Source organism: Chamaea fasciata, unplaced genomic scaffold (genome assembly GCF_029207755.1).
Source record: "Chamaea fasciata isolate MVZ Bird 193981 ecotype frontalis unplaced genomic scaffold, bChaFas1.0.hap1 SCAF_1, whole genome shotgun sequence".
NCBI lineage: Eukaryota > Metazoa > Chordata > Aves > Passeriformes > Sylviidae > Chamaea > Chamaea fasciata.
The window spans coordinates 139,416,068-139,442,632 of NW_027094086.1; positions in this window are offsets into that span (position 1 = coordinate 139,416,068).

A 26,565-nucleotide genomic window follows, 5' to 3' on the forward strand; every position below is an offset into this window, starting at 1 on the left:
ATCATCTTGCAAAAATGCTATCTTTCATTCTTATGAGGAATAAGAAATATCTGGTCTAATGCATTTGTGCTCAGCTCAGTTCCAAAATCCAGGTTGCAAAATTAAGTCGTTCCTCAAACTTCCAAGCTGCTGCTTAAACTGGCTGACATATTGCCAGAGAAGAAGTCACATTTATCTCTGCAGTCCCAGTGTGACCACAGGTGGATACACTGCCTGTCTTGGAGAGCACTGAGGGTGAAGAGTTCATTTGTCCATCTCCTTTCCCTCAGGTAATCAATTACAGTGAAGTAGATTGGCTTGGCTTCCTCTGTAGGGTCACCTTTATTCTTCTGAATGGAAACTCAGCTTTCACTACCCTTCAGTGTCTGCACAACTTAAAAGCCTTATGTATTTAACCTAGAGTGACACCCAAAATGTGTATAAAAAATGAGTGATAGATACATACAGGATGAAGAGGAAAGGAAAAAATAGCTGCTTGTAACCAGATTTCCTCAGTTCTTACTTTTTTGTCAGCCACAGCGTGCAAAGTGTGCAAATGTCCTTCTGCAGTGAACACACATGTGCAAGAGATCATGCTTTACACTTACAAAAGGCATGAAAGGTTTGCTTCTCAGCAACCTGGCTGACAAGCTCACATGGTTTGAAAGGAAATCTTTGTGGTATTTTAATCCTAGCAATTTTCTGGAAATTTGTGAGGGGGAAAAAAAGACTCAGATTAAAAACTTAAGCTCTAATACTAGTTAAGAAAACCCAGCATTCTAACATGATTAACATTAATAAGTAGTGATTTTAAAAGCAGCAGAAGTGGCTAAGCCACAGTGGAACTGCATTTTAGGAATTTTAAGATAATAATTTGAGTATTAAACTGTGAAAAATTGGTCTGTACCAAGAAGTAAGCAGCAGGTTTGATAACTAATGCAGAACATGAAGCGAAGAAGACAAAATCCTCTTCAGAAGTGGCGATTTAATGTAATAATGATGTGGGCACATATATGAAAAGTGTGTACCAAAACACCTATGTCAGAAATGGCTATTTTAGAAAACAACTAGTTTTCTTCTGACCCCTGAGAGATAAAGTATTAAAAGAATGAAAGAGAAAAGGACACTTAAACTCATGCTAATATCTCTTTTTAATTTAAACTCAATTTTATGATAAGCCCTATTTCCTTGGAGCTGGAATGGTATTTTAAAAAGAGTATACACATTAGCTTTTATGGTGTCATCATGACCTGTAAGTATTCAAATGAAGAAAACATCATAGTTTTGTAATTATGGGAAGCAAAATCATTTAACAGCTTAGGGGGGTAAAAAGCATTATGGTTTGTATAGGAGGTAGCAGAAGGTTCTGGGTGTTATCTTCCTTGTATTGCCATTCTTGTATTTTATAAAAATATTTTCAAAACTTTTTTAAAATTCATTTTTAGATTCAGTAAATACCTGGAATTGTAAGAAATAACACCAAGAAATGAAATTTGTTTTTCACAAAATCATCCACTTTTGTGCAGGTGCAATTTTTATAATGTGATATGTTTCTTACAATTTTAGGCTTAGCTGTGCAGTCTGTATTCAATATACTTACATTAAGATTTTGATGACACAAAAGTTCAGAGTTCATTTTGCCTAAAGCATTCTTTCTCTATTGAGATTTCAGTGAAGAACAGTGAAATGTGACCAGAATAACCAAGTAATGACCAACCCCCTAAGTTATCAGAAAGACAAAAAGGATTAAAGTGGCACTTTGAACTATAGTTCAGAGTGTGGAACATACTGAAGAAAACATTTCTGAAGAGAGAAAAGAGTTTATAAACTACATATAGATTAGCAAAGTGCTGTTAAAATAGGTGGTTGAAAGGTGAGCACAGCCCTGTCAAGAGTGGAAATAAACAGAGAAAACCAAGTCTTCCATAATTTGAAAAACTCTATATGATCCATGCATACTTACAGTTTGTATAAATTAAGCATGTTGTTCTAGAACATTGATGGAGAAACGTATAATAAAAATTAGAAGCATTTTCTAGCCAAAAAACATTTTAAGGAAGATAACAGATCTATCCTTTTCCTCTCACTGAAGCAAAATAAAATGTCTGGCTGGAATCTACAAACAGTGAACAAGAACATTTAATCCAGGGATGAAATCAATTCCTCCAAATTTTCCTGCTTACATAGATGCTTTTTAACATTTCCTTCTAGTAGTAGGTATATAAAATGCCTTTTCTTGGAACATTTAGTAGCATGAAGGGTATGTGGTTGTTTCCAAAGGACTTAGATGTCTCACTGATGGGACTAGGCTGCAGGTGCCCTCCTTTTACTGGCATCTAAAGATGACAATTTAGAGTAAGGCAGGTGTAGAGGGAATTAAAAGGAATATTTGGAATCATTGTTCTTGCAATAACATGGTCAGCATGCATATAAACATAATTACTTCTATCCGTGTATAATTTTCTCTTTTGAAATTGCCTAGAGCAGACAAATATGAGAAATTGTTTGGGATGAACAAATCTGGCATTTCTGCCCATTCTTCCCTAAAGAACCCTGGTTTATAGGTGGGTTGAAAGCACACTGACAATACTGACATCCACACCACATGATGTTCACAACAAATGCGGTTGGCAGGTCACTAGAAACAGTTCCTATAAAAGCCTGTTGAGTAGCAGTCTACTCAGAAATTAAAGACTTTGGGGATGGGGAAAACAGCATCTTTCCATATTTAAACTAGTCCCAGATGTAGAGGTGAGAATTTGGGCTGAAAACCATGGCTTTATGTTGATGTCCTGCTCAGGAAAGAGAGGTAAGAGCTGTGAATTTGAGATGGTCTGACCTCCAACAGCAAAGGATAGGAGCCATCTCTGGTGGCATTCTGCAGGTGTTAGTGCTGGTGTCCCCTGGCGCTGAACAGGGTCAGGAGGAAATCAACAAAGTGATCCCATTTCTAATGTATTCAAGGCATAGTGAACAGCAAGTTCTTCCTTCCAGCCTCAAAATACTGGAAATCCCTGTATTTTACAAACAGAAATAACAAATTGGTTATGACAGGGTTGCCATAAGCTGTCTCTGACAGGAGTTACTGAAATCAGTTCTACTTTGTCTCTGATTATTCATGAACTTTTAAAAATAGAGTCCTATAAGCATGTTTACTCACTGACCATGTTTACCTTATAAATACATGAAGTACATCTTGGGAGAAACATTCACAACAGTGTGAATAAGGTCTCAGCTTCTATGGATTCTACTTAATTCTGGTAGTGCCTATTTTCCATAGCAATTCTAGTTCAAGCAGTTTTAAGTTAATTTTGAAGAATTTATGATGACAAAAATGAAAAAGTAAAATCAAGCACACTCACATAAAAAAGGTCATAGTGTTATCCATGTTTTCAAATAAAGAAAATTAAGGTAACCTGCATATCAATTATTTTTGCCACTATAATTTTGAATTGTAATGATCAAATATATGTGCAATGAATGGTTCACAGATGAGTAAGATAGCAAAAATTATTTGACAAAAAATTCAAAACAATGGTTACACTGAAGAAAGTTGTTACTTCTTCATAGACAATGCATAGACATAAAAGGCAAAATTAGTCAAATAAATAATGCATTGCAAATCAACATCTCAGCTCTTATGATACCCCACCCCTTTACTGTAGCTCCGTCTTTCACCATATGGAGAAATAAAATGCATTTCTAATTTGTTTTCTAATAAGTACTAATTAGTTCAGGCCTTTGAGATCCTTAAGGAAATAAAGTGTGTCCTTGTAGCCTTCCAAATAAAGCTCTAAAGCTGCAGCTGGTACAGTCCCACATTGCTCTTCCTTCCATCTTCCAAGTAAAAACTGAAATCATCCTTTATTTAGATTTTAATGTGAGATTAATTTAAAATCAAATTAACTAAAAGTAGCAGCAATAGGCAATGCATGGAAGCTACTCCTTTGTGGTGACAAAAAGATGATGATCTGAAGGAACACACAGAGAAAATGTTAAACTAGAAAGAAGCAAATTCTTTTAAACTGCTTTTGTCAGATGATATTATTAGCAGAAATATTTTAATGGGGAAAGCCCGTTTTGCTGTGCAAATGTCTGCTCCCTCTGCAGAGCCACTCTGAAGCAGTGATGTGTGGGGCATAGGGAGCACCTCCCAGGAGTCGTGCCTGGAATGACCTGTGCATTCCTGGAGTCCATCTCCCTTGACCTACTGGAGAATTTCATCATGTATCCTTCAGCAATCGTCCAACTAAATTTTTTAATTTTAGTTTATTTTATTATAAACCTGACTCTTTCTTTAAACTGTGGACACTTTTGTAAGAAATAATAATGTACTTGGATACTTCAAGTTTTCCTCTTCTTCCAGTACTGGGCTGCTTTCTGGGGTATGTACTCTGGTGTATTTTTGGAGGTTTATCATGTCATACTGAAAATCTCTGCAAATGTACTCATGGTGTGTGAGAAGAAAAAAAAGGAAATGCTTTATCACATCCACTGTTTCCTCTTCCCCCTTCAGCCAACTTTTTGGGGTCTCCATCTTGTGAGGTGAAAAGCTGAAAAAAGGTAAAAAGGTTGAAAAAACACTGTGATTTTTGCCTACTTGACTCTGTATTGTTTTCTAGTGTCTGTTCTGATTCACGTGATCTCTCCAGCTACTCCCTCAAAAGTTTCGTTTGTCTCTCCCTTCAAATATTTCCTAAAAATCTCTTTTTGACTCAGGGAAAAATAAACTGCTCATTAGTCCATTGTACTGTGTAGAGAAAGGTTTTTCGCCTTTTAGGAGATTTTAAGGTTTAAATCGTTTTCTTCCCCAGCATTAATTTGGAAAACAAAACAAAACGTGATGTCAAAACCAATCCACTTCTGCCGGAACTTTCATTTTTTTACGAGTCAGCAAGTTCTTAGGCAAAAATACTTCCCTGACACTTCTGTGACCTTAGGAAGGGTGTCTGTATCTGGAGGGTCCTGGGCAAGCATGAAGCAGATCCCCATGGCATGAAGCAGTGCTCAGTAATAGTCTCTGTGGTGGCATGAGTGTGCTGGCCCGTGGGGCATGAGCTGCTCTGCTCTCCCATCCCTGCCTGGAAACAGGGCTCTGCAGCCACAGCACGCTCTGCTCCACTCAGCTGAGCATTAAACACGTGCTAAACAGAAGCACGTGAGTCATCCTGCTGACATGAACTTGAGCTGATGAACAGCAAGTAGGGGGAAAAGAAATAACAAATACTTTTTTTCATGCATGAAGACCTTTGATTGTGCAGGGATGCTGTTATCTGTGTGAGTAATACCATATCCAGCAATGTTTGTCTGAATGCCTGAGGAGAAATGGGAAAAGGGCAGGGTACTGATACCACAGAATTGTAGTTCTTGGAAATTTTACAGTTAAGGTCATTGACAAATATTTTTGTTACTTGGTCATCTCTTGTAAGGACCAGCAATAACATTTTCTGGCATGCCTAATTTCTTTGACTTTGCATTCCAAACTGGACTAAGCCCAATTTCTACTTCCACCTTCTTAGTATGATAAGTGTACCCAGAGTTGCTGTTCTTTGGTGGCACTAAACTTTTCTAGGTGCAGCCCCATGAGTATTGGGGGGGTCTCTGATATGGACATCCACTGTTTGTAAGTCTGGACATCAGCAGCAAGAAATAAACCCTAGATCATTTAATTAATAACCTTAAGTATTACCACCTTTTATTTCTTAGAAGATTATTTTCCACCATTTCTGAAAATAAGAGTGTCTTTGTTTACTGAGAGCCTCATTCCATGCTCCAAAGGAAGCTTAGATGGCTAAATATCTACTTCTACAGATAGAGATATTATTGATAGAGTTTTGCAGGAAGTAAAACTTGAATATGTAGAAACAAATTATTGTAGGCACAGAGGCAACTTTGTAAAAAGTAAATCCCTAAGAAATTCTGGCTGCTCTTGAGTTAGGAAGTGACCAGGGAAAAAGAATTTAGAATACATTTAGTGTTAAGGCTACTCAAGCCCCATTGTGTATACTTACGTCCTTTGCTGTATCTAGCCTTTGGGGATGTGCTAAATTTCATTTTGCAGCCACTTTTGTTTTCCTCTTCTCTTTCTGAAGATAATAATTTTTAAAAAGAGGACTGGATGTCATATCCATTTTTGGTACATGGGATCTTAAAGTAGATAGACTGTGATGTGAATTCCTAAAAACTGGTTGTGATCCAAGTTCGTGTTCTTTGCTTGTTTTTCATTTTTGCTGGTACCTATTTGGCTTCTAGCTGGTGTGTTACTTTTTCTGCTCATTTCCATAAATAAAATGTTCTTTCTCTGCCATGTTGCTGTTCCCCCTGATTATTTCCTGCTGTGGCCTTGGTGTAATACTGTTTCTTCTTTTACTTAAAACAGCATGCAATTGCATTTTGAGTTAAGTTAATGGGGGATGGAAAGGATGTAGCCAAATCTCTGCAGGACTCCCTAAGTCTCACCACAGCATCCCTACAAAACCTTTCTATGGGCCTGGCTCAGTTTTTCTGCTGGTTTCTGTTGGCTTTGTTTATTACCGACCAGTGTAGAACGTTTTGTATGTCACTTGCTATTTAATGAAATACCCTGCAGTAAGTTGGATTTCTAGTATTAGCTTCCAGGGAACCAGTAAGAGTCCAGTTATTGTTACTGCTATTAGGGGTGTATTGGTTCTTTGCCATCATTAAAAGAATGAAGTATTACATCTGCTAGGCTTGCATTACAAAGCAGCTACATAAAGCTCAATGTGAGCTTTATTATCTGTTGGACTTCCCATAATGTCTAGCATACAATACAGTGCACCTATTTAGCAAAAAGGTTCCCTCTGCAATTGAACCTTCTCTTAGAAATAGAAAAGGATTTTCAGGCTGTGAATCTGCAGGTAGTAATTTTAATAGCCGCTAATGTGAATTAATAATTCTAATAGCCTCATTTCTGATGCATTATCAGAATACTGGAGAGTGGGTTGCCATGGCTGCTATATTTTATCACTCACAGCTGTGTAAACTCTTTTAGGCCGGCCTTTTTTTTTTTTTTCTTCGTCCAAGAAAGCATTCGTGTGACTTCTTACATTTAGAGTCCTCATTCAAGATGGACTAACATGGATCCTAGGAAAGTACTTTTTTCCCCTCTGGGAGACTGAACTGTATTATTATCAGCTTAGAAAAAATTCACTCTCCAGGGAAATGTTCAAGGTAAAAACAGTTGTCATCATGCTGGCATATTTATCATTAGGAATGCATGGTCTACCCAATACTCCTCAAGAAATTGAGCTGTGCAGTGAAATAACCAGAGAGACAGAAGAATATATTCTCCATTTCCCAGGATGCAGCAAGCCCTAAAAAATACAACACATTCCTTGATTTGAAAAACTGTTATATGTGGATAAATTTGCATGGATATAAATTTTGCATTCTTTGTCTAATGGCGGGACAAATATTTAAGTTTATGAGTAACCTCATTCCTGCTTGGCAAAGCACTTGAGCATATGGAACTTAAGTCCTTGCTTAAAGTAAGCCCTTAATTGCTGTTTGTATCAGTTGCTCATCTAAGGTATAAAAGTAAAAGCTCAGGAGGCACAGCACTCAGTTCACAGGCCTTTTTATCTCTGACATTTTATTTATCAAAATAAAATTATTTCTGTGCCATTTGTGGGCAACTCAGTGGTAGTGTTGATTTAGGGAGCATCTTAATCATGTTGGCTGGCATCACCAGTCCATTCATATTTATAAATCTCTTGAAAGCAGTGCTGCAAACTCTCATGTCAAGGACACCCGACCAGATTTGTAAGATACTTATACATCAATGTACTTCAACAGTCTAACCTGCTAATGGATGGACCACAGAGTGGAGATTTGCATCTGGTAATGAGACAAACTTTCAATTTCTTATCTGAAGAACATCCAGATCTCTGCAGTCAGCAAAACATCTCCAAATCGTACAGCAACAGACTTTACAGAGATAACGATGGTATTTCCCAGAAGGGCAAGAGTGGTCTTTCTCACAGAATTTTGGCACTGCTATTTCTGGCTCTGGATTTAAGAACAGAAAGGGAGGGGAATTTTAAAAAATGTAATTCACTCTTAAAAAAAAAATCCCCTTTGTTTCTGTTTTGGTTCTACAAACAGGCACAGGGAGAGGAAGGGACTCACTCTCCTGTGCATTCTATACACCCAAACCTACTTTACCTCAAGATTTCTAGTGAAAAATTTTCAGGCAAATCTCTTCTTCTGTGCTGCAGTTCCTGCTTATCTGAGGGTGGGATGCATTCTTAGAAACCTCTCTGTAGCACTGCTATTTTGGGGCAGTGGAAGAAGACCTTTCTCCACAGCTCAGGCCTCTGTGATGCAGACTGCACTCCTGTTAGTCAATACTCCAGTTTACGTCCCAGCCTCTCTGCTCTCATTTACACCATATTCACCTTCACAGGATGATTCATTTGCTTTCACAGTTGTTAAGAGTCACCTCAGGTTTTGCACACACAGTTACTGTACATTTTGTACCCTTAAAACCCTCGAAGGGTGATCATGGCAAAGCAGGGATTAAAAATATTTGATGGATGACACCCTTCCTCTTCACAGAAAGCATTTTGTCTATTTTATGTTAAGAGAGTTAGACAGAATTACATCTCTAAATGTCTCAGACAATGCCCTTTGTTACCATGAATCACAGCAGCTACATAAGGCAGGCAGCATAGCACGAAAACAGATCCTCACATGACACATCTAAGCAACTGTGCCTCCACTTTCTTGGACTCCAAAAGACTATTTACTGTAGTATAGGTATAATGTACAAAATACACGTACACATGCATACAGTTAATTTGAAATATAAACTAAAAGGCATACTCTATTATTTAACTATGGAAAAATTCTTCAGGTTTTTATTTTCTGGACTCATTCTGCTTCTTAAAAAAAAGAGTTGATAACTGAATCCTTTTAGATTACAAAAAAGGATATTTTATAGCAAATATAGATGCCCACACACTGTCCCTCAAGAAATAAGTATATAATCGGATTAGAAGATATTTCAGATTTGGACAACTCTAATTGAATTACTTCTAACTTTTACTGGCCTCTGCAGATCAATCTCTTCGTGACCTTCACAGTCCATCAATATAAGCAAAAGCAAAGCAAAAGAAGTCTTCTATCTGAAAAATAGTGTGCCTTTTTCTTATTAAAAAATGCCTGTAGTTGGCTAGATTTGTTTGGCACTTGACCTCATCATGCATTAACATTAGCTTAAAAACCCCACACCTGTATTTTTTACATTGACTTTATTCCATGGTACAATCCCTGTGTAAAGAAATTTCTTGTGCAATCTGGTTTTCTTTTGCATACATCATTTACCATCTTTCAAGGTAAGGAATTTAAATGTATGCTGATGCCTTTACCATCTTGACAGTTTAAGGATAAAAGTCCTGTCCAATGTGATGAACAAAAGATTTTTTTCCCTTAAATGTATAAAGTAGAAGACATTTTCTTTAAATCTCTTAGAGGATTGAATGTCACATAATATTTTGCATAACATTTAGGAAATCTTTTACTTGAGAAGCCCAGAGTATATGTCTTTGAGGTCCCATTCTGATGCTTTGCATCTACATAGTGTAATGGTAATCTGATCGTGCATCTCCTCACTTGCTATAGTAATGAATGAGGACATACTCAGCTGGAATTCTGTCCCTTTGATGTAAATGATGTGCCTCAACAGTAGCCAATTTAAGGGGTCTGGAGGTAGGAGTGCATACTCAGTTGCTCGGCTCCTGCTCTGACCGTCTGTGCTTAAATTTTTCAATTTTAGCTTTTATATAGAAACAAAAGTAAATTAAAAGTTGGGTTTTTTTTAAATTAACTTTCTTTTATGAATTTAATTTAATTACAGTGATGCCAGTATGCACTAAAGTAAATGTTGCTGCTGTGAAACCACACACCAGAATCAAAACAGTTCTTAGTCAACAATGTACAACCACTATATCAAATTTAATCTTGAAGTAAGTACAAACCATCTCAGTTAGAGATGTGACATTCTGCCTGTCTCAAGGCTAATTTTTTCCCCAGCAATTTTTGTGCAATATGATGAGTGTATCTGGAAGAAAAATGCAGTCTCATGCCTTTATCTCATGTATAGAAATTATTAATCCTAGGCTTCACACTGAGGATAGTGCATGGACCTTGGATGACCCTTGTTCAGAAGGATGATCCATCTTCAAAAGTTGAGAAGTGTTCATTGTGTCACATTTAGGAATGTACAAAATATTCCTTTGGACTGATAAAAAATATTAAATGTTCAGTGGAGTTTCAAAACTAAAAATAAAGCTGCTTTTTTGATAAAAAAGAAAAACAAAAAAAGACATTTGTAAATATCTTTTTTTTTACTGCTCTGAAAGATGAAACTTGACTGTAAAAATGAGATTTTCCAACGAAGTTCAAAGTCAGAACATTTATTATTTATTTTTTTTCCACATTTATAACTTGTTGGAGAAAAAAATCTTTAGTTGCTAGGAGAAATGTCACTGTCTTTCCTTCAAAAAATGAAAAATGGCAAATCAGGCAACCTCGAGGTTTGTCTTTTGCAACAGAGACTTCACAAAGACACGTAACTTGGAAAAATAAAAGTTAAATAAATCATTCCTTCACTTCTGTTGCTCACACTTTTCTTCTTCCCTAAATGCTAGTCTACACTTAGCTGTAGACTAGCTGTTTTCTTTCTCCAGATATTTTTTCCGCTTTTCTAGTCTCTTCTTTCTCATCAGGCAACTGAAAAGGTCTTTACTTGTTGCTCTGGGGGAATGCAACCATTTAACATAAAATTACCCAGGGATTCTCCAGATAGAGTGCAAGGGACATTTCCTAAAATACCAAGTGAACACTTTCTCTGCTGGTGAGCAGAGAAAAGAGTCAGTTCCTGATCAGTTCCAAAACACATCCAATACAGTATGATGGCTATTGGGTTCATGAAGCCTCAGATGCCTTCCAAACTACTTACTCCTTAAACTTCTCTCTTCCCTTTTCTCTTAAATAATCACTATTACTGTAAAATCTAACTACACACATACACCATCCTCCTGCTGTCTGCACCATGACTCATGAGGAACAATTCCTCATGAAGCTTCTGTTCTTCCTAATTTTAATCTAAGCAGGGCTAACACAAAAGGAGTTTTTCAGCAGTGACTGAAAATGACTGTTGTGTTAACCCCCACGGGCCAATTAGTTGCAGTACAACCTTACAGCCCATGTGAGCTGGGGTGCTCCTGCACGCTGTCTCTTGGGCAGCCTTGCTAACAAACCACATAACAGTCTGGGAATGTCACCAAAATGTCTTTTCCTTTGTTTCAAAGACCCAATTGGTAAAGTATTCTCCATAAAATAATAGTAAACAGTGATGTGGGAGTAGTGGGAAAATCCGCTATAAAACTTCCATTAGTTAATGAAAGTGGCTGTCACAATCACGTGAAAAGTTCAAGGAGACAATCTTGTTAAACAGCCATTTTGCATAGAGAAATTTATATTGCTATAGACCTTTTCAAATAACTTTGAGGTTTTCCAGAACAATTTATGAATGCTGAGCTTTGAAAGAAGAAAGATCAATTCACCACAAAATAAAGTTGGCTAGCGATGGACATTTGGTCTCAGCTCAGACACTGCGTTCATTTATAACATACTTCTATACATATCAGTAGGGATTTTTCTCTGCTGAAGAGCTCCACAAGCTTGAATTTCATTTTGTATTGGAAGATGTTTTAAAACATCTCAGCAATCACGTTAAATGCTCAAGCATCAACACGGAGTTCCTAACACTGATGACAAATTAGTCTTAAATGAATAGTACCAAAGCTAATGGCCTCACCATCACTGTGTTTTCTTTTGTATCACCCTCTGAACCCGTCAAATCTGTCCTTGTCTTGAAGTGACCAGTCTTCTAAGGTTAACATTCTTAGGCCTCTGAAATTCTTGACCTACCCAGACAAAAACTGCGGACTTCGAAGATGAAGGACAAAAAAGCAGAGTTTTAATCTATTTTTCCAGCCAGCCATCTCCCATGCATCTAAATTTAACAGTTACTCCTCAAAAGCATCCAGCCAAAGCTGCCCAATTCAATAAAAAAAAATGTTAACCCGAACACCCAAACACAGGTTCCTTTAAAGGTTTGACTCAGACAGTATTTACCATATAGTGGGCATATGTGGCTCTGAAATATGGGGTAAGGGCAACCAGTTGCTTACATGGCAGTCTTATAACAAACACACATTTAAACCAGCCCATGTGTGGTACCTGTTATAGGTACAGCTTTAAAACACTTTTCCACATCTGTATCAGTGGGTAGCTGTACTCTCTGCCTGCTCTCTGGTCCCCTCCTCTTCCTGCATTCAACGGTCTCTGGTACCTGGTGTTCTGGGAGGTCCCTGCTGCACTGTTAGGATTGATTTCTCCTACACTGGTACTGTTCACATTTCAAACACCTTCTTATTGCAGAGATATATTCAGGTAACTGTGGCCTTTCGAATCAGTTGCCTAAACCATGCACTCTCTAAGTTGCATTTGTTGGTTATTGCTGTGTGCCTGCTGCTTGGACAGCATTGTGAATGCTTTGGTCTTGCCTCACCAGAGACTTTTGATAATTATTTGCAAATAACATTACTTTAATATGCAAAAGTTTTTGATAAACACTTTAATATTATAATGATACCTAGAAGGTTCCCAACCTGTATTATTAACAATGTAGTAAGTGGATGAAATAAGACATGCAGTAGTTTAGAGGCTGTGGGAACTGCAAAATATATAATCCTATAAAAACATTGCTATGGTTTCGAATTGTCTCAAATTCATGTTTTAACATTTTCCTGGATTTATTAAAGCTTCCCTTAATTTTTCTGGAATTCTATTGTTGAATAGTTCATTATAGGTGTAGGCATAAGGTTTTTCCCATAATTTCCTCCATCCATTGGCTCAGTTGGGGTTGTTTTAAATGAGCTTAAAGCCAGTGTGTTATTTTCAGTCACAACAATGGCAAAATGTGAAAGTTTTATTATGCACTTGAAGCCATCTAACTGAGAGCACAGAGCACCAAACATCTTTGGATAAAGTTTGGTTTTCAATTACAAAGTGTGATCTAACTGCCAAGATACCACATGACAAAGTACATAAAGTGAGTGTTTTTTCCAGACTGAAAAAGATAACTTTTGCATTGAGTGATTCTTCATGGTGATGGATATTTGCTGTTATTCTCCCGAAGCAAGAGAACAATTGTTGGTCATTTCTAAAGCTACTTGATTAGTTCCTTGAAAACAAAAGAATCTTTCTACTAAATTAGTACATGCTTGCACATACAGATTTGTAGTATTTTCATTGTCAGTTTATCTCCACAGCTAAAGAATTTATGGCCTCTACCATTTCTTGATATTTCTTAAAATAAATGCAAGGCTGTTAACTTACACATATCACATATTTATTTTAAAATAATCCCAATACAACACTACAAAAACTGTCTTTGATCACAAATACAATCTTGTATGGCTTCATTTAATGATCCACAGCCTTCTGAAATAGAACTCACTGAAGCCAACTTTTTTTCATTTTTTATTATTTTTAAGTTTTGGAAAATTTTCTTTCGTAACGAGGTTTGCATACCAGATCATCACACAGTCCAGGTAATAATCCAGATAGATTCTCATGCTGTGTATGTAACACTTGAAACTAATGAAAAGTAGATGTTGGAAAGAACATGGGCCTACTTTGTAGTGTCCTAGAATGTTCAAACTTCCATTTTCTTATATAGGTGCTTTCATGATGTCATTGCCCATCACAGATAAATGCAAATACATTAAATAAGCATGTGAAATCTATACCATTTAATGCCCCACACACTTCTCAATAAAGTACTTAGGTATCTATCTTTCCATCTCACTCATGTGTTTTTTTTAATCCATTGTCTGCATGGATTTAACCCAAAATATGTTCCAGCTGATAACTCAAAAATTTGTGTTCAAAGGAATATTTAAATTGATTTGTGCAATGTGCAAGTCTTTAAATTTGAAAAACCCTTCAGTTTTCCATAGTGGCTTCAAATACGTAGGCATCTCTCCAAGGATTTCACATATGTCTAACAATAAAGCACTTAATTCCTCTCTTTATTCCTTTTCTGTTTCTTTTGCCATCGCATGCTTTTGTCTGCAGTTTCTTTTAGGACCAGGCTAACACTTTCACTCTGTTTTCTGGATACACAGTTGCATCCATTACAGTCTTTTCCATGATTCTATTCACCTGTGAAATCTTTTTGACCCCCTTTAGACATTGATTAGATAAGTCTACCACTTGAATAATTTTGTGCCTTCCCCCCCACTTATTAACTTGGCAGGATTTTAACTCTCCATTGTTCTTGTAAAATTTCTTCAGCTCTTCACATAATATCTACAAAATTCTCCAATTTCATGGTTACTGGATTTGCTGAGTTTAGTTGTCTCGTCAGCCTGTTTCAGTGCTTCATGTATGGCTAGTGTGAAACCCTCTTTATAAATATTCACCAATGTTCTCAGTAACTAAACCCTGGCTCTGGTACCCAATAATTTATCTTCTTTTGTGTATCCATTGGTGATTTTAATTTGCTCTTTATTCTGCAGGGTGAAAAAAATGTACCAACAATTGACCAGCACCTTAGATGAACTGTCAAACCTGTCAAGTTCCCTTTCTGTAATACACTTTTACCTTTTGGGTTACTTTGCATTTTTGAGTAAGTAAAGCCCAGCTAAAATTTGTTTGGGGTGGTGGATCAATTAAAGATTGATCTTCATTGTTTAGCCCTGGATGTTCCTCCAGTGCTAGTACCCAACTTGTACGGTTTTCCTAATTAAGGATCCTGTGTGCTTTTTTGGTTCTTCTAACATGAGCAGTATCCATTTCTGCTGCAATAGTGACTTGTTATTTTTGTCCTTGATTTTGAAATTAATTTGATGATCACTAGTTTTGCCATTTCTGTTTATTTGTTTTAATGGTATTAATTTGAATACTGTTGTTAATGAAGAGAGAGTATAACATTATTGTGGATTCACACTAAGTTCTATGAAATTTGGGTCATAGTAGATATCTCCATTCAAGTTGTTATTCCTCACTTGTACAGCTGTTGCAATATCTATTTTTTATGCTTATGCTTTTAAGTTGGTATTTTAAAAAATGTTTTCAGACTGTCATGTTTCCTGGTAACACAGCATGTGATCACATTTCTCCTCTGATTCTGCTTTTTATCTTCCAGCACAACTTGAAAGTAGCCTGGGAGTCACTTAATTTTGGCTTAGCTCTTGCTTCCTCTTACAAGGATTGGTTATTCATTTTTATTATGTTATGTTCCTTTTTCTAGAAACCTTGGCATTACTGCTGCTCAGAGTCGTTTTCTGCTACGTTGTCTGCATTCATTTTTTCTACCTTCTGTTTCAATTCCCATAGTTCACCTTGTGGTCTTTGATTCCAATTATTTTTTTAATCTTCTTTTGTTTAATATTCACCTTCTTTGTTCTACATTGTTGAGGCTCTTTTATCCTTCTTTTTTTTGTTGTCTGTGGTTTTACTTTCAATGTCTTCTACCTCTGGTTCCTTCTCCTGTACACTGTGATACCTAAATGTCTCATCTTTTGAATACACTGTAAATGAATTTCTCATTTCATATTAACACTTAGATGTCAAGAACTCATTGTGAATTTTCTAATGACCCATGGAAAACATCCTCTGTTCCTGTATTTGGACTGCATCGTGAGATGCATGATTCTAGTGGGAATTCATTTTCCTGATTCCTACAGATGACAAGACAAAGCTTGCAATCATTTCAACCCATGGCTCAGTTTTTGCTGTTATGGGTCTGTTACAGAATCTGATACTGATTCCTGATTTCATAGGATGTTTGGGTACCTAAAACTGTTAGTACCTAATGGTGAAGGTGAAAAGACAAATGTTTCAGTAGGGTACTTGGACTGTGGGACTGAATTGCAGCTAGATCACACAAGTAAGATAGAGAATGTTTCTGTCCTCATGTCGCATTTTCCCTATTGCTTGGTTTCCTAGATTGTCTACATCCCCCATCAGTTGCTGCAAGCAGAGTTAAGTCAGACCCTAGGAGGAGCTGATCAGATCAGCCATGCATAATCAGGCACCAAAACAGTTATGTTTACGGTAGTAAGACAGTAATACCCTGGTACTAAATACTATCATGCCACTACCACAGCATTAAGACAGGAGTTCAGGATAGGATCTCAGCCATAAGTTCTGCACACCTGATTCTGAAGTACAGCATAAACACAAAAAATTGTTGCTGTTGTATAGATAAATCTTAAAGACACTCTACTTGTGCTATCCTTAAGGGCATCTACACGTCTATGTTAATCATCATCCCCGTGTCTGTCTGCTGGGTCTCTGGCCCCCTTTTCTTCCTGTAGTTCCAAAGTCCTTGCTCCTCAGTTTTGTGGTTCTTTCTGTTGTATACACCCTTATCCTAGAGCCACTGGTAGTTTTCTCTGTCTGACCATGGTGTTGCAAAGCACATATGTATGTGCATATGCAATGCTTCCTTGACTTGTCATTGATATCTAATTCTGGTAATGTTATTATTACAGATTTGGATTTGGTTCTTTTCAGGTTGTAACACCCAGAAGAGTAAGCACAGAATATTTACACTAAAAATGAACAGTGTGGAACTGTGACAGATGGGCATTAATCTGTCATCAATTACATCGGACACAGAACAGAACAAAGTTGGGAAGCTGTAAGAAAATATGAACCCTGTCTTGTTTAAAGGAAAAGAACTGGACGCAGACTGAAACCTCTAATCGGACTAAGTAGGCTGTAAATTCTGATTTTTTTAAAGGGAGGATCCTGATGCAGATGTGGAAGCCAGCTCTAAAGAAAAGGCTTTATCCTCACTTAGAGTCCTGTAACACAGGAGAAAAAATCCAGGATCAAAAATTCACCATGTAACTGTGAGACTGTTGGTAGCATTTTCAGAGCCCTATTATGTAACTGCGGTTGAGGGGTGGGATAATGGAGGCAAAAAAATTTCATACTAAAAAATAGGACTGGACTTACCAAAAGAATGTGAGGGGGCAGTTAACCAATAGCATCTGTACCAGTGGTTGTGGTAGTGCTGGGGTGTCTTTGTGCCAAAAAAATCAAACATAAATTAAGAAGCTGCACTGTAAGATGCTCTCTGTTCTTGCAGATTTTCCCTCACAGGGTTAATGTTTGCACTGTGAGAGTTAGGTGCAACCATAGTTTACTTTATTTTACTTCCCTTTTCCTGTCTTATTCATAGTAAATATTGTATTTCTGCAGTGTTTGAGGCTTGTGAATGTCATAATAGAGTTGTCTCAAACATGTAAAATCTTCCTATCTACCTATGTGTTTTGAGTGATGTTGTGTTTCTATCACTTGCCTTGCATTTTCTGCTCAGAGAAATACAGAGTGAGATCTACCCAGCCTAGGATACTTTGCTGTGACATCTGGAGCTGACAGGTGAATGTCCTGTGTCCTGAGCTCAGAGGAGAGATGAGCTTACAAGGTTATAAAGCTGTATTTTGTCACATGTGTAAAACACGTAGGCATGCCTGCAATTACCTGAATAAATACTTGCACTGATTTATCCAAAGTATTTGTTTTTTTCTCATATAAATTCAGGACTATCCTTACATTTAACTGGTAATTGTTTATAGGCTCACTGTAAACCTCTACCATTTTTGTAGACAGAAGGAACTCTAGGGTAATTATCAGTTCACATAAAAACATAAACAGATGCCCCATAGCAACACATATTTTATTGCTGAGAATGTAGATTTTATAAAAATATCTGGAGACAGTGCTGTGAGTAAGCAAGACTTGTGTGACTAGCATTCCAGATGCCCTCATGATACGGGCTCTGCATCTGATTTTCAACAATATTAAAGTTTCTACAGAATTTACAGGGAGATTTGGAAACCTGGAGAACCTGGACTTTAAGAAATTCAGTCTGCTTCTTTTGTGGATCAAAATGTGGCAGCATTTTTACCAGAGTAAAAATCTCCTGAGTGAGGCTGTTATTGCTGAGCCAGTGCCAGGTCCCAGTTTGGGTGCAGCATTTGAAGCGGCGCTGAGCTCCGGCTGGTCACACAGCAGAGAAGCAGAGCTTGTTCCCTCAGGCATGGAACAACACTAATGTAATTATGCAGCTTTTAGGACTAGAGCTAATATTTCCAACAGAAATCAGAGCTGTGTTATACCAAACTGGCCGGTACTAACCCAAGGATTTTGTAAGAGACGATAGTCTTTTCTGATGGATACAGGGATGTTTTTCTTGTTTGTGCAAACACCTGATGCTAAGCAATTATGTTACTGATATTGAGGCTATCAGCAGATCCTACTGCAAGTGTTAAACATGGGGCATAAATCTGTCTTTTTAAGAAAAAAAGTAGGATTATATTGAAACTAACTCCATTATATGATTCTTAAAGGTATGACTGGAGGCATATTGCTAGTCCTGAGTCAGTAAGAACTAACTTTGCGGTATTACATGTGCAAGAAGGGTACCAAATTACCTGTTAAAGTCATCATCAGAGACAGTGGGAAGGAAGAAATCCCTCATGAGTAGAATATCTTCCTGAAAATACTAGTTCTGGGTTGTTTGTTTGTTTGTTTGTTTGTTTGTTTTTGTCATGAGTCTATCCTCATACAACTCATTCCACTGAAAAGAAAAAAATAAAGGAACATCTCTCATGAGTAACACAGCAAGACAGAGTCATATAGCACAGCTAATTTCAGAGTCATCAAACTGAACAAAGACTCTTTAACTAAGCTTGAACTATCAAACTTACTTTGTTGTTGGCTTTGTACCATCATATCACAATTATTGATCTATTTCTGGGGGATTCTTTTCAGATACTCTCTGAGATATTTTGTGCAATGCTTCCACTGCACCAAGTGTTTGCCAGGTCAAGAAACACATACATTTTCCTGTCAAACAAAGAGATGTGTCCATCTGTTCAACCTTTAAAGGCATACTCTGTCTGATCTTTACCTGACTAATACTTGAGGCCTTGGAAACATTTTGGAGATAAGGAGTTAAGTAAGAAGTGGAGCGTTTTTTCAGAGACCTCACAGTCTGAGCAGGCCTTCTGCTTCAGGTCACTTCTATTGTTGTCATGCCTGCACGGATAGAGTGCATCTCCATCTGTCCTTGCCAAGCTGGATTTAACATGCTATTTTGCCCTAGTTTCTAAGCAATGACTTTTTGGATACTCTTTAGCCACAGTAAATCTTTGTAAGTGATAGGCATGATCCTGGTACAAAGGACTTTTTTTACAAATTCTGTGTGTAGGTGATGCCTGTATCTCCAGTAATTTTAGCAAACTGTAAGTGTCAGTGAAAATGGAGTAATGCAAAAGCCACTTACATTTATATAACATGTTTCAATCACAGAGCTGTAGAATTGTAACATTACAAATCAGTGTGAAGTTTTCATTTACTCTATCCCTACTCAAAGACCACATTGATTATACTTGCCATTCTTGGCAGGTGTCTTGTCCTTTAAACACTCCAGCGAAAAACATTATCCTCAATAAATCTGTTGCATTTCCCTGTTTGTCTATTGCTAGAACACAGTTTATGCACATGTAGCTTCAGTCTCCTTTTCTCATTCACTTGCACGTTGTTACCATGTGGCACCAAAGCCTTCTCTGATTTAGACTGTACATTCTCTTTTCCGTCAATCTTTCCTGATAGCTCTTATTTTTTGTTCCTCTGATTGTTTTTGTTCCTCTCCTCAGGGCTTCCACATAAAGTCCACAGCTCTGGTTTTTGGAGTGTAGTAGCCAAAACTAGTAGAAATATTTCTCCTAAGTCCCTGTCATTGTTAAAGAGAAGTGACAGATTACTCAGTATATCTTATAGGCTATATTCCTGCTTAAAAATTCATATCCTAGCAAAATGCATACAGTTTGGACAGATGACTCTACAGAATGTAATACAGAGCATTCACTAAATCAAGCTGCAGCTATGTGATGCATAACACCATTGCGGTTTTTGTTTTAGAGTTATGTTGTTAAATACCTTGTCTAGTTGTAATGCAGTGAATCAATACTAGCAGCATCCCAAGAGTTTTGCTTCTTATTACCCAAAGATAAACTTAAATCACAATACAAACGACAAGCCTGGTCATTATTAATTCTGGCAACCTTCAGTCGTACAACAGGTTCTCCTGCAGTCAGTGAGATTCTTAACAGAGAGGACGACTATCATGAAGGTGGCCAAGGGATTAATACTATTTATTTTTGAAACCAAAGGTAGGATATCAACCTACGTGAAAACTGAGGAAGAAAAAAATGCCAAAATAGCCAGTGGTGGCAAATTATGCAGTATTTTCTATATGATGTGCTGATATCTCTCCTCTGTAACTGAAAATCAAGGATTTAACATGCAGTGTTCTGACTGAAGCTTTCAAAGACCTTGAATGCAGCTTTACTGCCATTGGGTTTTTAGGCAATTTGAGTCTCTAAGCCAACACAGAGATCCTTGCCTTAATTGGAGGCGTGGTGGTTATTGATAAGATGTTAGGAGAGAGCAGACATTAATTATCTGTGTTCATAATTCAAATTCATTTTTTAAACACTGCAGCATCTTGTCATTAAAAGTATAGATGCTGAATGATTGTAGTCTAGACTCCCACAGAACTCATCAGTAGATTCCACAGTAGCTATTCCCTTTGGAATCAATTAAAAACATCATCTACAAATCCATTTCTTCTTATCCCCATTTGAAAGGAATGCACAAACAGTGTATTAGGAAAAAAGGCTTTAATATCAATTCCATCAAATTCGGTAAAGATTCTCCAATAAATTGCTAAGCTTGACATGATATGAACACACTTAACTGAAACCTTGACTTGATATATTCAAAATATTCACTGTGTGTCATGAAAATAATTTTAATGAGTTTGCCATTAAGACTTCCACTGTTTTAAGAATGAAAAATGGACTTAATATTGAAATCGCTCCTTCAGACCCGCTCTTTATGCCATATTTAGAGGTGACTACATGTAGAATGTCTGATTCTGCAAGTGCTTGAGCATTTCAGCGTCTTAATTTCTGTGACTAATGGAACTCAAAGGTTATTTGTTTGCCTGGATGTTTATGGTCTTATGTCTGTTCAGACCGAGGTCATCAGGACTATTCTGGGCCTCTTCTGCTTCAACTAAGTTGTAATTGTATCTGAGTGTAAGCAATCAGTGAAATAAAAATACTTCGCTACTTTTCGCTTGAGGGACTACAAATTATTTTTCCCTTGCAAGTGGCAATATCTGCCATTAACTGGAAGATGTGCACAAAGGCCCCTCTTCTGAGACAACTGAGGAATGGAGCAATGTCCTGGCAGCAACCAGCTTCTGCTCAGGGCTCTGTGCATCCTCTGCATAAGCAGGGTGAGACATTGTCCCATTGGTTCTTTGTCCTACCCTACAGTCATTAAGGAACTGTATTTGGGGCCAACTGAAGTAGTCTTCCTTACTGGCTTCAGTTTCAAGACAATGACTCCAAGTTCAGGGTAATGTCCTCCCAAAGCATGTCTGATTTCTGTAGAACTGTCCTGGCTTTATGGACTTGAAATCCAGGCCCTCTGGGAAGTCTGCTCCAAAAGGAACAAAGTTTATCTTTGTTAGGTAGACTACGGAGCATAGAATTGAATAGATTATTCCCATAAATAAAGAATTGATTTAAACAAGAAATGGATATTATGGCAAAAAAGATTAATGGAGAATTATATTGCAGCAAAATTGTATGCTGAAAGCACTGTTGAAGCTCCAGAGTATTTGTCCCATTAGTACAATGCATCTAAATAGTCGCTAACCTTACATACTGTTGTGGAACTATTGAAAAAAAAATTGTGAAAAATGTTTTTCAAAAAAAATGTATCCTAGGCCTAATAATTCAATCCATTCATTAAATCAAGACTTAAGATTAATATCACAATTTAGTATACTTTAGGACTAGGAAAAAGCCCTTCAGTACATAAGCTCCAAAAATATTTTCTCTTTAAAGAGGAAAAAAATCCCCCAACCCTGTCGATACTCTCCTATTCAAAGTTCTCTTGGAACAGACATGCTTTCCCCTTGCTGCCCCTTTTCCTCTTCTCAAGGGACTGCTGAAGACATTCCTTCCTGTCTGCACCTGGAATAAGGAGAATGACCTGGAAAGCAGAGACACAGAAGACTCTCTCATGGGAAAAAGTGCGAAAGGAATCGCTAAAGAGTTTTGAGACTTAAATATATATGCCACGACATATCAGCCAGTTTTGTCAAGATCTGAACCCTGGATCCCAGCTCTAGGCATCTGGGAATACTTTCAGTACTTCTGCCCACAGCCCAGGGCAAAATCATTGATGATCAGATATATCCATTTCACAGCTTCCACACTAGTGCGTGCTTGGATTTCTGCTTGATTAGCAGGCCTCACTAGCCCTGTGTGTGGCTGTGCGAATTCAGAGAGCAGTGACTCATGGCAAGGTAATGAACTGGACTGCAAAAAGGAGAGTGTTGCTTCTCAGAGCTGTGATAAAAGGCTTATATATCTGGCAAAGTATAAAAACTGGTGTGACAAGACGTTTCACAGAGTCACTGCTCACTAGAGCTGAGTGGGAAGTCAGGAGATCGAGGCCTTTGCTTCAATTTTATCACTGATCCTCAACTTCATATTTTTTAGTCCTTAAACTAGGAAATGAAGAAAAAACACAAAATACTTTTAAACCTGGATTGAGTGGTAAAAAAAATATGTATCAGGAGACAAGAGGATATATGAAGTGTTCTAATGTTTATAAATATCACGCAACCCAGAAAATAGTGTTTGTGATTAAAATACAAATTAATCTTTTCTTTATACCTTCCCATGCTGTGATGATCATTCAGATATTAAATATCATATCCTATTCTCACACAACCAAACGTATAACCACTATTTTTTGTCAAAATAATTACCTTTTTCATATTATTCTCCAGCACTTTTGTTTCTTATTATTTTCTTTGCTATCGAATGTCAAGAAAAAAAGGCACTCACATTTGGTTCTGTATACAGAGTCAATAAAAAAATTGTGTATGCACAACAGGGGAAATCAGAATATTGTAACTGTCTTGATTGAAGTTGTTTTGATGCAGATATTAAAAATAAAAAATAGCATAGGCACAGTGCACTTCCCATTGATATATTCCTCATGGAGAAATTAGCCTGTCTAAACAAATATGTCCATTTGAGACACAATCTGGGGTGTCCAGGACAGTTATAAAAGCCAGCAGACCACAGACTGCAGATACTTACACCTCTTGGAGCAACAACTGGAAACCGGGCAGTTCACCCCAGTGTAAACTCCTTTCACATGTGTGCCTTAAAACTGAGTTATTTTTGACTCTGAAAATCTTTGTAGGAAGGATAATAAATACAGTTCACATGTAACACTTCACATGAGAAAGACACGTTCAATCCTTCAAAGGCTCTTGTCATATATTTCTTCTGTAAAACAGAAACATACATCAATTAAATACCCCTGAAATATGGATCCAAATCAAGGTCTTACAAAATGTGTTGTTAACAACACATACTGGTAGTTTCCATTTCCATTGCATCAATTGTTTTAGTGATAAATAACCCTCACAAAATGCAACGACTTGTTGACAGACAAAATCACTATCTAACAATGGACTATTTAGATTTGCAAATGACAGAACTTAATGATTCCAAAATAACATTTCCCTATGTTAAACTATGATCATTAAATCCATCATCCTTCAGTTTATATGCATGAAGCATTTATCATGTCTTCTACAAACAGAAGTCAGTCATCTCAGTATAGATTTTCGGACTATTCATTTCATCATGGCATTTCATCGAAAGCCCAGGATTTCATTTATTTTCAGTTACAGAGATAAAGTGTTTGTAAACGATGTGATAAGACCATAAAGAAAAGTGAAGTGAAATTCTGCTCCATACAAAGATGATGAATACAATACCTACTTTGAACACTGGGATTATTGTGTGAGAAAAATGAGATATTGGATGTCGGTAGCTATGTTTAAGATAAGAAGTTTTTTGCCTGTGAATTTTTCATTAAAGTCGGGGCAAATAAAGAATTATCTGAATGATTCAAAAAAAAATTTTTAATGGCCATTACAGACCTTGAACTAAAAAAACCCCTAACAAATGTAGAACAACTGGAACTAAAAGGAAGCAATTTCTGTGGTCCTTTACTTCTTGTGTTGTGAAATTAGTAAAGGAGAGTTTTTCAGTTTTTAAAAAAAACATTTCTATTGCATAAACATGTACTCTGGTGAGATGTGTGATTTTCAATGCTCATTCTAGACAACCAAGCCAGAATCCCTTTTTCCAAACAATATATAATCTCTGTGTTTCTGGGTGTTTCCAGCAGAAGCCTGAGCTTTCAGTTCAAAACCTTATTTGGGCAGTTTGCTGACACATATTTGGGACATTCATAAGAGCATTTAATCTGTACCTCTTGGCATTTTGGCTTCACCTTTGCATGAGTTCATTTTGGCAGGATTTATTTCTTCCATTGCCCCCACCCCTTTCCTCTCTTTTTCTATTTGGCAGAGTGGCAGCTTCGCTCCAAATCACTGCACCCAAGCCTCTTTGAATGATTGTTTTTACTTTTGTAATGCAATCTAAATCATTACTACCATAACGAGAATGTGCTTGCATAATTCCTGTGGGACTTATTTTGCACAGACTGCACAGTGGAGAACATTTTTATTTTATTTTCCAAGGTAACAAAAGTAGCTTTCTATGCTTTTCCTTACTGCAACTATATAGCAGATTAACTTTTCTCCTCTTCCTACCTGTGTTTTTTTTCTTTATATAAAAGACCTAAAGAAGAAAACGAAATAAATAATGGATGTACACAATGTTCTTGGCTTCTGTGTTTGCCTACAGGTGTCCTTTCATCATATTCATTTGGCTGGCAAAGTGGAAAAGTGCTTGCAACCTGAGGGTTAGCTTGCAAAACAAACAAAACCCAAAATATGTCACAGAAAGGGAAGAAAACATAAGGTTTGGTATATAGTCTCTTTTTGGGGGGAGAGGGGGAATCTGGAAATTAAACACGTATGTCTATCATACCAAATACTATATTAAGAGATTGTTAGAAGTAAAGAACGGTTGAGGTTGGAAGGGACCTCTGTAGGTCATCTTATCCAACCTTTTTAACAGAGACAAGGATCAAAAAGTGAGGAAATACTAGTTCATAAATGGTCTTTTTAACCTTAAATTATCTTTTCCCTGGGTACGCATTTAAATAGAACTTTGATTATGTGTGTTAAACTTATTTTTTCCATTTTGCCCTCATATTATTTAATCCACTGGATTCAGAGAGCTCTCAAAAGAGGAATTAGATGCTGATGTTTTTTTAAGCTGACTCAGTTCACTTTGTGATGTGTCTAAGCCTTTGTTTTTAATAAACACTACTCAAACCTTTATCACTAACAAAAATCATTACACTTCCTCTTGTGTGTTTATATCATAATCAGAGGGTGGGAGCTCATTAGGACATTTTGGCCTCTATTTCTCATTTTCAGTGCTTACAGAAACGTAGAATTCTACCTCACTCATTCTGAAGCTTTTGAAAGGACAATGATAATTCAAGCACTTTGTCATTTCTGAATCCTTCAGAAGCTAATGACCCTTCTATATGTTAACTGCTCACCCTTTTTTCCTATGGGTTCCTTAAACTTGTTTGTAAAGCACCCTGTGAGCAATATCCAATCCCTCCAGAGGGTTCAGCAAAGTTTAGGTTAAAGCAGTTGGCTGCTGTGGTCACAGAGACTGATCAGGACAGCCCTCAGTGCTTTTGGGCATGGCCTCCTTGAGACAGGAGGCATTAGATACCTGGTGGGTTCACTGTGAGATGAAGTCTTGAGAGTAGGCTTAAACATCCTGATTCATGATGCAGGTGTTTCCTGGTCCTTATTGCAAGTGCTGCTGTCCTCATGGCTGTAACTGTAGTCATCTACATAGTCCCTGAGAAGACCTGAACTCCAACACAGTGGATAGATGGGTCTATAGGGCTATCATTCCTGGTATATGAAATGTGTACAAATGACAGGGAGAGCCCTAGGACATATTTTTATATACATATGTGTGTGGATATTCTCCACAGATAATGCAAATATATACTGTGCCTCAGATGTCACAGTTGTATGAAAAGACAGCATGCTTACTACAAATAGAGTATTTGGAGAATTTACATTTTAACAGAATATGAGTGCGTGAGAATTTAGTTTTTTAGAAGATTACAGCTGGATCAGATTTTCACAGGAGTGACAGAAGATAAGTCTTGACATCAAAGTAATTTCCTTACGGAGTTTCAAACTCCAGCTCCAAAACTTTGACATGCTAGAGTCCCTCAGTATGATGGTTGCAAGAGTTCTTAACATGACTAAAAGGATATATTTTTACTAACTGTGCTCTTGGAATTATCTGAGCCATTTTAGTCAAGACTTTCCAAACCCAATTCAGTTAGAGACAGATACCCACCATGGAAAATTTAAGCCGTAACAGTTAAATTTTGGCAAACTGTATAAGTAATTGAAAG